Source organism: Populus trichocarpa, unplaced genomic scaffold (genome assembly GCF_000002775.5).
Source record: "Populus trichocarpa isolate Nisqually-1 unplaced genomic scaffold, P.trichocarpa_v4.1 scaffold_25, whole genome shotgun sequence".
Classification (NCBI taxonomy): domain Eukaryota; kingdom Viridiplantae; phylum Streptophyta; class Magnoliopsida; order Malpighiales; family Salicaceae; genus Populus; species Populus trichocarpa.
Genome location: NW_026291139.1, coordinates 471228 through 486777, shown reverse-complemented (window position 1 = coordinate 486777; position 15550 = coordinate 471228). Strand labels below are relative to the sequence as shown.

At 32.5% G+C, this 15550-nt stretch overlaps 1 protein-coding gene and 1 long non-coding RNA gene across 2 annotated transcripts in view; one reads left to right on the top strand and one right to left on the bottom strand.

Annotated features, from left to right (window-relative positions):
• The window catches only part of LOC7458875 (probable disease resistance protein At4g27220), a 64790-nt gene that overhangs the window by 8837 nt on the left and 40403 nt on the right, over positions 1 to 15550 (bottom strand). The gene's annotated exons all lie outside the window — the stretch shown is intronic.
• Positions 6339 to 7201, top strand: LOC127904830 (uncharacterized). Its single transcript, XR_008058269.1, has 3 exons — positions 6339 to 6483; positions 6559 to 6873; positions 6946 to 7201. It is a non-coding gene; the product is annotated as an uncharacterized LOC127904830 (long non-coding RNA).

Genomic DNA, 15550 nt, shown 5'->3' with positions numbered 1-15550 from the left:
TATTGAATTTTGGATAAAAATCTGTAATATTTGCTCATTTTGTTACAGTACCTAATGCTTGCTTTGTTATTTGGCTTTTTTTTTTTAATTTCTGGGTCCTGACATGACTTTGTTCAATATGATGGCTTAGGTTTTTAAGCGTGGCATCAAGTTATCTTCCTCAATAATTAATCAGCCTTTGGGTGCTTCTTGGCATGAAAACGGTGTGTTGCGTTCTTACTATTATTTAATATGGTCTCCTTAATGCTTTGTCCTTTTGAGGTCTTGTGCTCTTATACTACATGTCATTTACATGGAATATCATTTAATGCATCCAGCTTCCTTTGTTCATGCAATTTTTCTACATGTCATTTACTGTTTTTATACAAACTGTTACCATTTTCTGCATCTGCTACCATTGTTAATTACAGTTAATTATAATTTAGTCTATGCATTTTTTATGATTTTATAAGTTAGTCATTATGTTTTTGGAAACCATAAGTTGGTTCCTTGTTATAAATTAAATGCTAGTTATTTTAAAATTTCAAAATGAATCATGTTTAAGATTGAAATTTTTCAGGTTAGATCTTAGAAGAAGAAAATTGTGATGAGAAGACAAGTGCCAAAAAAATATTAAAAATTAATAGTTTAACTTGGATATCCTTTCTGTTTTTCATAGTTTAACTTGGATTTGTTTTAAAAGACTAGCAAGTGTTATAACTGGATGGGTTTAAGATGTTATGCACAATTCCTTTACCTAAGATGTACACTAGTAGATTTATCAATGAATGTCTACTGGAATTTTGTTTGTTGAAGCTTATTTTAGAGTTAATTGTTATGACATTCCATTTCTGCAACTGACCTCATGTGTCAGTTATTAACTAAGAGGTGGAATTGTGTATTGTATCTTCTTGGCAGGAGCAGTGGATTTCAAGTAGCATCCACTCATCGGCCATGTACAAAAGGAACTGCCACATTAGAGAACTGACCTTGATGGAACTCAGTACAATCTCTTACTGTTAGACAGTGAAGGAATAGATGCCTATGATCAAATAGTAAGCGCATTTACCTTATCAAGATGAACTGATGATTGTTGTGCTGGTTTTATGTTTTAACAGTTCAAGAATTGATGAAATGGCTAGTAATAAATTTTATTAATTGAAGATTTTATTTTCTGCGATTCCTTCTTATTTATAATTTACACCATATCCTTTTTATATTCCCACACAGCTGCTGTTTTGGATTATGCAGTAATTGTTGTTTTGGATTACCCTCAATCTATTTAATAAGCTTACTGAATACATGTACTAGAATAGTGTTATGAATCTACCAAGTAGCTTAGCACATTAATTACATGATATAATTGCATTTAGATATTGAAATCCTAGGTCCTGGTTGCTTGCTGCCACAGTAACCTCATCCTTCTTCTTCCCTTCTTTTATTGGGGCTTACTGACTTCCTTTTAGCAATTTCGTGTAAATGCTTCCTTGTATCAAATAATTAGGCCTCTCGCTGTGGCAATGCATGAGTTTCATCATATGTTCTGTTATATGAAAAGCTGGTACAAAAGAAGAACATTATTTAAACATCAACCTTTGAAATGGCACAAGTTCACTTTTCTGTCATTGTTGAGAAATACACATCCTTCTTCCTAAAATACCTAATCCAGTAGTTGTTACTTTGTGGGCTAGACCTTCAGACTCTGTCTGTAAATTATTCACACTTCCAGTTATTTCCTTTCCACATTCCATGTTTTAGATGACTCTGATTGTTGCATGAACTAAGTAGCAAATTGTTTGGAGCCAACTTGTGTAATTGCAGAAACAATTGCATGTTTTTTAGCAGGTTTGTCTGTAATGATACATGTAAAATGCACCAGCATTGTGCAATGGTTCATTTTTTAGTCAGTTAGCTGAGTTTCTCTGTGTGAATGATGCAAACTGATGGTGAAAATCTTTGCTTGCTTAGCCATTATCAGTGGATATAGGATCAGTTAACAAACTACAAGCAATCGCATGGGCTTGTTAGAATTATTTGTGGAAAAGGCTAGGGTCAAGTGCTGTGAGGTCACTGGACTTGACCATTTAAATTGTGAAATTGGAAATATTAGACACTCTTTTGCTGTTTTCGGTTCACAAGGTCATGATCTTGTTTGGAATGAATATAAAAGATGGGAGCTTGATGTTTACACTGTGAAGTCAGTTCTAGCAAAGCACTAATTAGTATAGATCCATTTCCAATCACACAAAGGATAAAGGATTATAGAGGAAAGCACTAATTTGTTTTAAAGACTAGCAATTGTTATAACTTGATGGGTGTAACATACTGTTTATGTTTTTTATTTTTCCAGCAATATGAATGGCTTATTGGATCACAATATGCTACATCTGATTGGGTTGCAATAAGAAAACCTCCACCTTGTGCCATTGATTCTTGGGGCTTAGGTAAGTCTATTTTGCTCCATTTTTACATGGTTGCTTAATTATATCGTGCGTAATTTTTTATGCTAGAACATGCCTATTGTAATCTTTTCAAGTAGTTGGAACTTTGCCTTTCATTGGGACAATATTGACAGTTTGTATAAGAAAACTAATGGAATGATTTTCTTTCATTACATCTGATATTGAGTACAATCAAACTCTCAGAAACATGATTACACATTTAGGTGTGTGGTAAATAACAATACTTACATTACAATGATGGAAAAGTTGATTCCTTTTACTATATGCACAACATAATTGATAAAATAAGAATTCTGTTGAAACAGCTTGAAATCTGTTGAATTTGATATTGAATTCTGTTGATCGGATTTTGAGGGAGAGATGGGAGAAATGGGTGAGAGATATTGATGTTTGAAGGAAATGTTTAAATTGTTTTTCAACACTATGGAAAATGCAAAACCACTTTTAGGAGTTTTACGGAAAAGTAAGTATTCTTTAAATTCGGTGATTGCAATTATAATTACGCGTGGAAAACATGTATACCCACGCAAATTAAATAATGTCGTGTGATTTTTAATTGAAATTATATTAAAATAAATTTTTATAATTTGTTTAACATTGTTATATTACAATTATTTAAAAATATAAGAATATTAATTTGATTTTTTTAAAAAATGTCATAATACAAAAACAAATCCTCATCCAAGAGACTAATAGTATTCTTTAAATTCGGTGATTGCAATTATAATTACGCGTGGAAAACATGTATACCCACACAAATAAAATAATGTCGTGTGATTTTTTATTGAAATTATATTAAAATAAATTTTTATAATTTGTTTAATATTGTTATATTAAAATTATTTAAAAATATAAGAATATTAATTTGATATTTTTTTTAAAAAAATGTCATAATACAACAACAAATCCTCATCCAAGAGACTAATAGTTAATTTACATGTTTAACTATAAACTTTGATTACACAACAAAATATAAATAATAAGTATTTCATAGAAAGAGGTTTAACATAAATATATTCACACCTCCATTACCTTAACCATAAATATTAACAATATTTATTGCTCGTCCATGTAGAACTTGTAATCAACTAAATTGGATTGTGCCTACAAAATTTATAAAACAAATGTATTTATATTTTAATCCACCAGTATTATAATTATTATTTAATTATTATTTCACTACGACATAAAAGATAGATACAATGTATATGATAAGAGACAAAGATACAAATGTGAGTAACTATTGTAACACATAATAAATTATTTTTTTTTATATTGCATTTTTATCTTTTTTAAAAATTGAAAAAAATTCTTTAATCTTGTATTACCTCGCATGTTTCTGATTTCATTTACCATTTCTTAGTTGAGCAAAAAAATATCCGAATAAAAATAAAAAGTTTGATGGATCCAATAAAAAAAAATGATCCAAAAAAAAAAAAAACTACTTGAGGTGGTAACAAAAGTTAGAAGGACCAATAAAAAAAATGAACTCCAAAACTATTATAAAGATAAATTTATTTAATATTTGTTCAACTAAATATATTTTTTTCTTCATCCATTTATGCTGTATAAAATACTAACCGAACATAATCTAAAAGTCTACTTTTGTCACTAGTTAGAAAATATAAATGAAAATATAAAATACTAACCGAACATATTTTATTTTAAAAGATTGTTTAAGTACTAGTAGTTAAAGAAGTATGCTTATTTCAAAAAATGCTTATTGGTGTTGTCATGTTAATTAGATTAACATGGATGATCGATCGTGGATGTATCGTCGTCTTATGGATGGTCGCCTTCGTCCTGAATACATTACCGGTGTTAGAAGATTTATCAATTTTGCATTTTCAATTGATAAAAATATATCTGAGGGAAAAATTAGATGTCCTTGTGTGAGGTGCAAAAATCAAAAGTTTTTAAAGGAAGATGATGTTTGTAAACATCTATTGACAAAAGGTTTTTTACCTTGTTATGAAAATTGGATTGTACATGGGGAGCCTTATGTCGCAGAACCAATATTGGCTGGACCTTCATCGATTGGAATGAGTCATGTTGTGAATGATGTTTGTCTAGAGAATCCATATAGGAATATGGTTATGGATGCAGTGGGGTTGGGTGATGCATTCTACAATGATAATGTGTCTAGTCTTGTGGTAGCAGGAGAAATTCCAAATCCGGATGCAACTAAATTTTTTAAGCTTTTGAAAGCTGCGGAGGAGCCGTTGTGGGATGGGTGTACCAAGCAATCCAAATTATCTGCTTGTGTACAATTGCTTAATATGAAGTCAACTTTAAATTTGACTCAGAATGCCTTCAACAATTTCATTGACTTTACAAAAAGTTGCATGCCTAATGATGAAAATTTGGTTTCAAATTTTTATGATGCCAAGAAATTTATGCGGCCACTTGGACTTGGTTATGAGAAATATGATGTGTGTCCTAATTACTGTATGCTGTACTATGGGGCAGATGCAATGAAAATAAATTGTGATTTTTGTGGAAGTTCACGATACAAACCTAGAAATCCAACTAGTAAAGGTTCCAATAAGGCGGAGAAGCAACTCCGATACTTTCCTCTAACACCAAGGCTTCAGAGACTATTCATGTCTCCATATCATGCCAAAGATATGACATGGCATCATTTTCATAAGTCTGATAATAGGGTTATGGTGCACCCATCTGATGGGGAGGCCTGGAAGGAGTTTAATCGTGTCCACTTAAGCTTTGCATCAGATCCGAGAAATATTCGGTTAGGGTTGTGCACTGATGGGTTTTGTCCATTTGACATGTCTTCAAATACATACTCTTGTTGGCCAGTAATTGTGACTGTTTATAATTTGCCTCCGTGGAAGTGCATGACTAGACCATTCATGTTTTTGACAATGATGATTCCTGGGCCAAAGAATCCGGGTAAAAAGCTTGATGTTTTTCTAAGACCTTTGATTGATGAGTTAAAGAATTTGTGGTTTTTTGGTGTTGAAACATATGATGTATACAGAAAGGAAAATTTTCAATTAAGGGCAGCTTTGATGTGGACCATTAGTGACTTTCCAGCATATGGCATGTTATCGGGGTGGAGTACTCATGGAAATTTGTCTTGTCCTTATTGTATGGAGCATAGCAAGGCTTTTAGATTAAAAAATGGGGGGAAAACTACATTTTTTGATTGTCATCGACGATTCCTACCCATGAACCACCCATATAGATTTCAATCTGATAAGTTTTTGAAAGGAGTAATTGAAAGGCTTCCTCCTTTACCTCGTCCATCTGGTTTGGAAATGTTAAATGAAGTGTCCAAGTATACTGAGGGACATAATGGAGGTTCATCATATAATGATAAAATTCCTGGCTTTGGTGTTAAGCACAATTGGGTGAAGAAGAGCATTTTCTGGGAGCTTCCATATTGGCATACAAATTTGATTTGTCATAATCTTGATGTCATGCATATTGAGAAAAATGTCTTTGACAATATTTTTTATACAGTAATGGATTGTCCAAATAGAAGCAAGGACAATTTAAAGGCTAGGTTGGATATTCAATTGTATTGTCAGAAGCCAAATTTACATTTGCAACAAGATATGAGTGGTCGGCTTTACAAACCTAAAGGCACTTATTGTCTGCACAAGAAACAACAACAAGAAGTTTTGTCATGGATGAAGGAATTATCATTTCCTGATGGTTATGCTTCAAGCATTTCACGATGTGTGAAAGAGGCACAATGTAAGGTTTCGGGGATGAAGAGCCATGATTGTCATGTCTTCATTCAAAGACTTCTTCCAACCGCTTTTCGACCTTACTTACCTAGGCCACTGTGGGAGGCATTAACTGAACTGTCCGTATTTTTTCGAGATATTTGTTCAACAAATTTAAATGCCCAGCATATGGAGTTAATGCAGATGAATATAATTGAAATAATTTGCAAACTTGAAAGGATTTTTCCTCCATCCTTCTTTGACTCCATGGAACACTTGACGATACATCTACCTTACGAGGCAAAAGTTGGTGGACCAGTTCAATATCGATGGATGTATCCATTTGAACGGTATGTTTTCATACTATGTTAATTTTATTCACTTTTTATTTTTTAAAAATAAACTAATTGACAGAAATGATATAGGTATATGTTTTATTTGAAGAAGAAAGTGACCAATAAAGCTAAAGTTGAGGGTTCCATATGTGAAGCATACTTGATTGATGAAATTACCAATTTTGCATCTCATTATTTTGGTGATGACGTGCAAACAATTTGGAATCGAGTTCCACGGAATGATGATGGTGGCCTTAGAAGTGTAGATGGATGTCTCTCTATTTTTTCCTATCCAGGGAAAAAATTATCCAAAAGATTTTATAAAAGGCAGTTGTCACATGCTGAAATGCAAATTGCGCATAACTATGTGATATTCAATTGTCAAGAACTGAAGCCTTATTTAGAGTAAGTATGAAATATTATTTTGTACTAAATTTATAATAATTTATTATTAACTTTAACATTTTAAAATTTTAGGCAATGTCGACAAGAGCTAAAGTCACAACAACCATATGCGAGTGATGGTGAAATTGAAAAATTATGCGAAGCGATCTTTCCAAATTGGTTAAAAAATAATGTAAGTATTTTAATAAAATTAATTTATATTTTATGTCAATTAGCTACTTTAAAAATATTATTAATCTCTTTTAAATCATTATTTCTTATGGAGTTAACTATTATGCTAGGTGGAATACCAATCTAACGGAATTGAAAATCAGCTCTTTGGACTTGCTATGGGCCCTTCAACTTCAGTGAAATGTTATAATGGGTATTATGTGAAAGGTTTTAAATTTCATACTCAACGTTATGGCCGTTTTAAAAAGACAATGAATAGTGGAGTTTGTGTGAAAGGAAGTTGCTATGATGATAATGAACGTGATTATTATGGAATGCTTAAAGAAGTTGTTCGGCTAAAATACTTGGGGAGTAAGTGCAAGTTATTTATGTTTAAATGTAATTGGTATGATACAAAACGAGGGATTAGAGTGCATCCTTCGAATGGTTTGGTTGAAATCAAGCATACATCTCGACTACATGGAAATGAAGATTTTGTGTTAGCACAACAATGTCAACAAGTCTACTATACATATCCACCTGGTAATAAATCATCTGAATGGTGGACGGTTATTAAGACAACTGCTAGAAGTCGTTATAATGTTGACATGGGTGAATTTATTGAAGATGCCAACAATGTGAGATCATTTGATGTTGATCAATCAGATGAGATTTCTCAACCATGTCGTGTCCTTCCTACTCCAACACTTGATGATCCAAATATACTTGTTGAATCATCTTATTATGAAGAAATTGGGTAACATGAATTGATTCAACTTGACATGAATTGGGGAAACAAAGATGATGAAGATGAAGATGAAGATGAAGATGATGAAGAAGAAGGTGATGGTGATGGTGATGGTGATGGTGATGGTGAAGAAGAAGAAGAAGATGATGATGATGATGATTGTTATGGTGGTGATGGTTAGGAATGATGATAATAATGAGTAGCACAAGTTAATTATATTTTGTAGTATACGTAATGAATTATCTTTATTATATGTATGAATGAACTCATATTATTTCACAATATTTAGGCTTTCAATGTTTTTATTATTATTTTATTCAAGTGTGTGTTATGCATCACATTACATAAATCATTTTCATTCACCTTTGAAACCATTTATAACCTTTCAAGTATCATTCTTTAAATTGTGATTCTGATGTTATATTTTATTTTGTGATTCATTTTCTTGCTTACAGATGCTGAAGCGTGAAAGAAAGGGTTCTTCCTACTCAATGTTTTGATTTATAGGACCAAACATTAAGGTAAACATACTTATAAATTTTGATTTCTGCTTAATTAATTATTTAGATTTTTATTTTTATTATTGTTTGTGTTAATTGGCTTTTGACAATTTAAACTTCATGGCTGAGTTTTTTCATTGCAAGGAATGCTTAATGAAATTGTCTTCATGTTATTTATATATTTGGTTTTGTTACAGTAATTATTTTAGTTGAAGTATAATATTTTTTGGAGTGATGACTATTAAGTGGACAATCCATACTGATTTTGAACATCATAATCTAGATATTGTTTGTAATGAATTGGGAAAAAAAATGAGATTTAACAGTTTGTTTTCATTCTAGTTATGGCAGTCTTGGGAAAATATCTGTGAATTTTTTGTTCCTGATAGTTTAAATATGAGCTAATTTATTGTTATGTTGTATATATTCATATTAAATGTTAGCTATTTTTTCTGGTTTTTAGCATGCCTCGACGAGGATCCATATTAGAATCTAGGAGTGACAGGTCCACTTCATCCAAGTCATTTCAAACTACATCAAGGCATAATAACAAAGGATCCACATTTCATCAACCTGTGTATCAGAATGTAAATGAGTATTATATACCCACTTTGGGGAGTACACATCCTCCTCAACATGAGTATGGGAGGGTTGATGCATATCAATATTGTGAGGGCTTTCGTTTTCAAGATTTGCTTCAAACTCAAGGAGGTTTCTATCGAGATAACCAACTTGTTTCTGGAGGACATAATTTATATGGGACTTATGGGAGAGTTGATGGTAATGATGATGATGTGAACATTAGAAATGAAGATGAGGGAGACGGTAGTAATGAGAGAGGTGTATGTGATGAGAGAGATGTATGTGATGAGGATCAAGATGGTGTTCCATCATATCACGGTTCAACATCTTCTCCATACAATTATGATCAAAGTGTTAAAAGGAAGGGTTTTGACACGCCAATAGATCCAATAACAAGAAAAAAAGAGCTTTGTTTGTATGGAACAACAGAGTAAGTTCAAACTTTTAATAACTAACTTATTAAGGTTATATTTTCAAGTATGAAAAAAATTACTTATTATTGTGTAATTATTTGTTTAATATAAGTTTGTTATTATATATTTTCAGGTTCAATAACGCATCGTGTGGCCGTGCAATCGGAGATATTTTGAGGTCCAATTTTAAGGGAGCATGGCACTCTTGGGAAAAAGTAGATCCAATGTGCAGGGATGAACTCTTTAAAGAGTTTAAGGTAAGAACCAACACTAATTGCCATAATAATCTTTTCAATTTTTTTCACTTTAATGTAGAATTATGAAAATTATCAACTGAATAGCTATGACTGATTTGTGTTATAATTTGTTCTTATTTCTTGTTTACTCTTTAATATCATTTAATTTCTTTAGTTATTACATCATCTTGCAAATTCTGAACAAGATAACACAATATGATTAATTATTTATATAATTTGAAATTTTGTGCACTCTTTTTACTTGGTATATATATTATTTGGTAGAAAAAATATTCCTTTCCTGAGGAAGATGAGTCGATTGTTCGTAATATTTGGGAAGATAAGGCTAGGATAGCTTTGAATCAACAATTGACACGAGCTCGCAAGAAAGCTATGTCAAAAGAAAACACTACAAATATTATAGATTGTCTTGATAAAGGTCCTGCCTGGATAAACAATGATGACTGGAATCAAATGATCAAAGATGTTTGGTCCACCCCTGAATTTCAAAGGAGATCTGAATCTGCTAGGAGGAATCGATTAACCAAAACAGATGGCAAAATAAGCACTCATTCTGGAGGAACAGTGTCATTTGCATCATATCGAGCTAACATGGTATGGATTTTTGTTTTATGCTTAATATAATAAATTAAAATTTGTATATTTATCTTTTATAATATTTATTAATCTTGAAAGCAAGAGGAAGTTGGTGGAAAAGAACCTCCATGGGATGATGTCTTTTCAGCTTTGCATCAAAGTATTAAGCAATCTGGTAGCTTCGTCGACAACAAGTCTAAAAAAGTGGTTGTATGTATTTTTATTTGATTATTTCTTAATATAACTTAAGTATTATTCAACATTCAAATTAATTTATTATTGCATGTATTTTATTTGTAGGAAAATTATAAAATGGAGATGATTTCAAAGTATGGAACTGATCGGGAAAATCATCCTTCATTTGATGGAGCAGCTTGGTGTGTGGCTTCAGGAGGAGTTACAAAGGGTAGGGTATATGGTGCACCTCGTATGCCAAAATCAAAAGTTAGTACAAGCTCTTCATCACATTCCTACTCGGTGGAGTCATCATATCCCAGTTCATCGTATCGAGCATTGCAAAAGGAGATAAAGGATAAAGAAGAGGAGATAAAGAAAAAAGATGATTTTATTCTTGAAATGAAACGGCAGATGGATTTCATGAAAGAATATCTTGTGAACAATCTTGGATACCATGGTGGGACATCAAATATTGATCAAGGTATGCCACCACCTTTGACTCCATCAATACCGCCACCTATGGCTCCTCAGATAATGACACCTATGGGTCCCGCATCTCAACCAATTTTTCGACCTACACCTCGACCTTTATATCCTGATCAATCTTGTATTGATCCACAATATCATGGTTCGTCTTCGCAACCAGCACCATGATTGTATCTTTTGTTGTTTTTTTTTTATTGTATTTGAACTTAATTGTATTAATGCAAGTTTAACTAAATTTTTATAATATGAATATTATTTTTATTTTGTTTTTTTATTAATGATATAATTATTTTTAATATTAATTAATTTATGTTGGTTATATAAATTCTACAACTTTTAAAATATCCATAAATAATTAAATTAATAAATTAAAATTCATTTTAATAAATAAATAAAAATTAATTTAATAAAAACAAAACTGATGCATGAATCAGCAACGGAGAATCCGTTGCTGATTCACAAAACTAGCAACGGATTTATCCGTTGCTGATTTGGCAGCAACGGATAATCCGTTGCTAGTTTTGCAACGGAAAATCCGTTGCTAATTGTCAGCAACGGATTATCCGTTGCTGCCAAATCAGCAACGGATAAATCCGTTGCAAAAAAATCAGCAACGACAAATCTGCATCGGATTTTTGCCGTTGCTGATTCCGTTGCTAAATTGTTTTAGCAACGGATTTTAGTGTTATTTGCAACGGAATAGTCCGTTGCTAATTACTCCATTTTTTAGTAGTGAGCCTTGAGTTATGAATATCTTTGTTTGATTATGATATGAACCTATGATATGCTAGACATTATACCCATGCTAACAAGGTAATGTTAGTCTTTGTGCACATCGTATCTGAAATCTTAATTGGTTACCAACCTGTGTAGACTGATCATCCCACAGTATGAATCCTCATGCTCATTGCATTTTGATTTTCTGACGAGCTTTACCTTATGATATTCCTGTTATAACCTATTTGAGAAACCTTCCTATAAGAACCTAAAGCCATAATTGTATATATATTTTTTATTATTATATTATTTCGTGTATATATATTGAACGTTTACTCACTGAGTTGTTGTTGAACTTACCCTCTCATTATTTATCTTTTTTAGACTTATAGCTTGTTAGCAGGTCACTTTTATTGGATCTTCAGAACATGCTCTTTTGGATGTAATTTGAATTAATTCTTGTATTAAGATAATCAAATTATATTATGAAGTTAGTTTTGTTATTAATGTTGCGTTGAACTCTTATTGAGTTATTTAAAGAATAAGGTTGTATGTGAGTTTGGGTTCGCAGAAATATGAAATCTTGAAGGAGGACTTTAGCTATATGCCGGTTATGGATCCAAGAATCGAGTCGTGATATAATAATTTTATTTTAGTTGCTCAAATACTCTGGTACGGATAAAGTAGTCCAATATATTTTTTATAAAGAAAAAAGAAAAGAGATTAACTTCAATTCTTTGATTTATTTAAGAAATAAAACCATTTAAAGACCAATATTATTCCTGCATACATCACAAAGCTGGTATAAGATATCACGTACGATCTATAGGTAACAACCCGATCAAGAATCCTCCAATCTGTGTTGAACCAGAAAGATTGAGAAGACAGAGAAGGAGAGAGAGGGAGCGAGAGAAAGACGGGGAGAAGAGAGGGAATCCACAGCAGGAATTAACAATTGTTCTCATTCAATTGTTCTCATTCAATTTTTGCATGCCCATTTTTGCAGAAGATGGTGCTGACTTGACAACCTTCGCAGTAATGAGAAATACAATTTATTGAAACGGTGCGCACAAGTAACGGCTTAACAACAGATTATTACGGTGCGTTTTGTCAAGAAATCAGTGGCAATTAAAAGTTATCCCTCCACCATTGTTAATTCCTGAGATATTACAGCATCCCTTCATGTGTTGAAATCTGAAGGCCTTTAAGATGGATCATTATTTCTTCTCAGAAAAGAAAAAAGGGATCATTTCTTATCCATAATTGAAGAAAACGTGTGCTGCACTTTTTTTTTTTGAGAAGGCAAAATGCATTTATCAGATCGAACATATGCAATTATCATGACAGTGATGTTGCCGAGGAGCAATTCGGCTCGCTAAGGAGAAAACGGTAATTTTAGTGAGAAAATAAAATAAAAACTGCTAATTAACCTGCTACACTCGTTATACATTAATGTGGCCTCAGTACCTAAAATGTAGGTAGGAGATGACAAACAATTTAAAGAACCAATAACCATAAAGCTCGAACAAAGAACATATGCCAAACCCTTACCTTGGAAAAAGTTCTGAAGGCTTTTATAGAATATCTGCTTCATCTTCAATTTAATAATTTACAAGGATAAAAATACATCAGTAATTCAGTTAACCTACGAATTTGCATCCTCCCGAGTCCCTTTTTCTTTCATTGTGAAGTTTTATTAAATCTTTTGCGAGAATAAGGATTTACTTTTAGGCTCTGTTTGGTTAATATTCTAAGATAAAATGAAGAGATATAAATTAAATAAAAATATATTTAATTAAAAAAACATAAATATACAAGATGATTCGATTCAATCAGACAAAGAAAGCACAGATCATGAGAAAGGTTGAAGAAATTTGGTGAGGGAAATTAGGAAATCAACGGTACACAGAGAGAGATCTCTCTTAGTGGAAGACTAGCTATTCAAGTCATCGCAATAGAAATCGGCAGGAAGCTACAACTTTATGTCACTTTCTGCTTTTGCTTTGTTTGTTCCTTGTGCTTTCTTTGTTCTATATGCAATAATTACTCTCGATAGAAAATCACTTGGCCAGAAATAACGTAAAGCCATGCTTTTTTCTTTGGAGATGTCATGAAATTGGCTGGAAGCTACAACTTCACCAAAGGGAAGACGGCTGGCCTCCTCAGGTTCTATCCACGAGTTTGTGGAATAAGAACAGTATGATCCGTTTAAAGACATGCTATAGGTTTAAGAAATTTGGTGAGGGAAGTTAGGAAATCAATAAGAAATTTGGAGAGGGATGTTAGGAAATCAATGGTATACTGAGAGATCTCTCTCTTAGTGGAAGCAACTATATCAAATTAAAGCCATGTTCTTTTCTTTGGAGAAGTCAAAAGAACTTGGAAAGGGAAGCAAGCTGTCTTCCATCTTTTTCCTTTTTGTTGTTTTAATTTAATCAGAACTGCAAACTTATTTTTAGTCTGTCAGTAACAGCTGATCTCGTAAAGGAAAGCACAAGCAATTAAATGATTAACATGAAGGTGGACTAGATAATACCCGTTTACTCTAAAGAAATAAAACAATAGGGCAAATCCCTTGTGCTTTCTTTTTCCTATATGCAATTATTACTCCCACTTCCTCCTCGAAACCACCATGCAAATTTTATGTCACTTTCATAAAACTATTCAACATGCTTACTCAGAGGGAATCTGTGGCAATTAAAAGTTATCCCTCCTCCATTGTTAATTCCTGAGATATGTATGCATCCCTTCATGTGTTGAAATCTGAAGGCCTTTAAAATGGATCATTATTTCTTCTCAGAACAGAAAAAAAAGGGATCATTTCTTATCCATAATTGAAGAAAACGTGTGCTGCACAAAAGAAAAAGAAAAAAAAGAGGGAGTACCTGCATGAATGTGTTTCTAAATATAGAACTTCTCCCTTGTTCAAACGTGGAGAGGTATAGAGAGGCTTTTTCAGACCCTTGTCAGCAACAATACTAATGCTGTATTTTAAACTGATACATTATGCAGGCATCAAAATTGAAAAATTAATCAATTTACTGACAGATAAGTCAAGAAATACGAGAGTGAATGGACAACAGCAGCAACAAGAAAATTGGAATGATCACGAACTAGCAATATGTTTAATGACTTAGAACTAATACATTAAATGAACTGATACATATTTTATTTGTCTTAGAAGCATGCAGTATGTAATCATCCTTGGATAATACTGGCATTAAAAGTTCTGACCCCAATGCGTCCTTGGAATTTCCCTAGACAATCAATATCTTGTGGTCAAACAAACAACAAATCAGTTGAAGTGATGGGGAGTCCACAGCTCAAAAGCCAAACGGATCTGCAAGTTACAGTGTGCCAGATGGGAAGCAATGTCAGAGCCCTCTCTAACAAGGAAGGAGATAGTTTTTTAATCCATGCTAGCTGCAGACCCCAGTACTGAAGTATGTTATTTCTGGCCAAGTGATTTTCTTTGGAGTTTCTATCTTCATTAATTCAGTAGACTCGAGGATTTAAAGCAGTACTGTATGTGAAGACGATGGATAGTTAGTGTGAATAAATAAAGCAGAAAGTGACATGAAGTTTGCATGGTGGTTTCCATGAGAGTAATCATTGCATACAGGACAAAGAAAGCACAAGGGATTTGCACCTCTGTTTTATTTCTTTAGAGTAAAACAACATAAAGTTGCTTGCAAATTGCAATGACTTTAATAGCTAGTCTTCCTCTAAGCCTAATTTCTTATCGATTCCCTAATTTCCCTCACCAAATCTCTTAAGCCTTTCTCATGACCTGTGCTTCCTTGTCATTCAATTCTAAACCTCCCAAAATTTTCAGATAAAGGCTAGTTAAATTCACGCAATCAAACTAATAAGAATCAGACTGTATGAAGAAACCCTTATTCAGGCAATGTAAAAAGGTTTGAAACTTTTTAGGGAAGCTAATGGAAATTCCATTGGTTGTTAGAACCTTACTATTCACAACTCGAATATCTCGATTCATTGAAGATTACAAGCAACTCAAACACATAGTCGGAATACTGAGGCTAGAGTCCATGGAAGGCAGAATTTAAA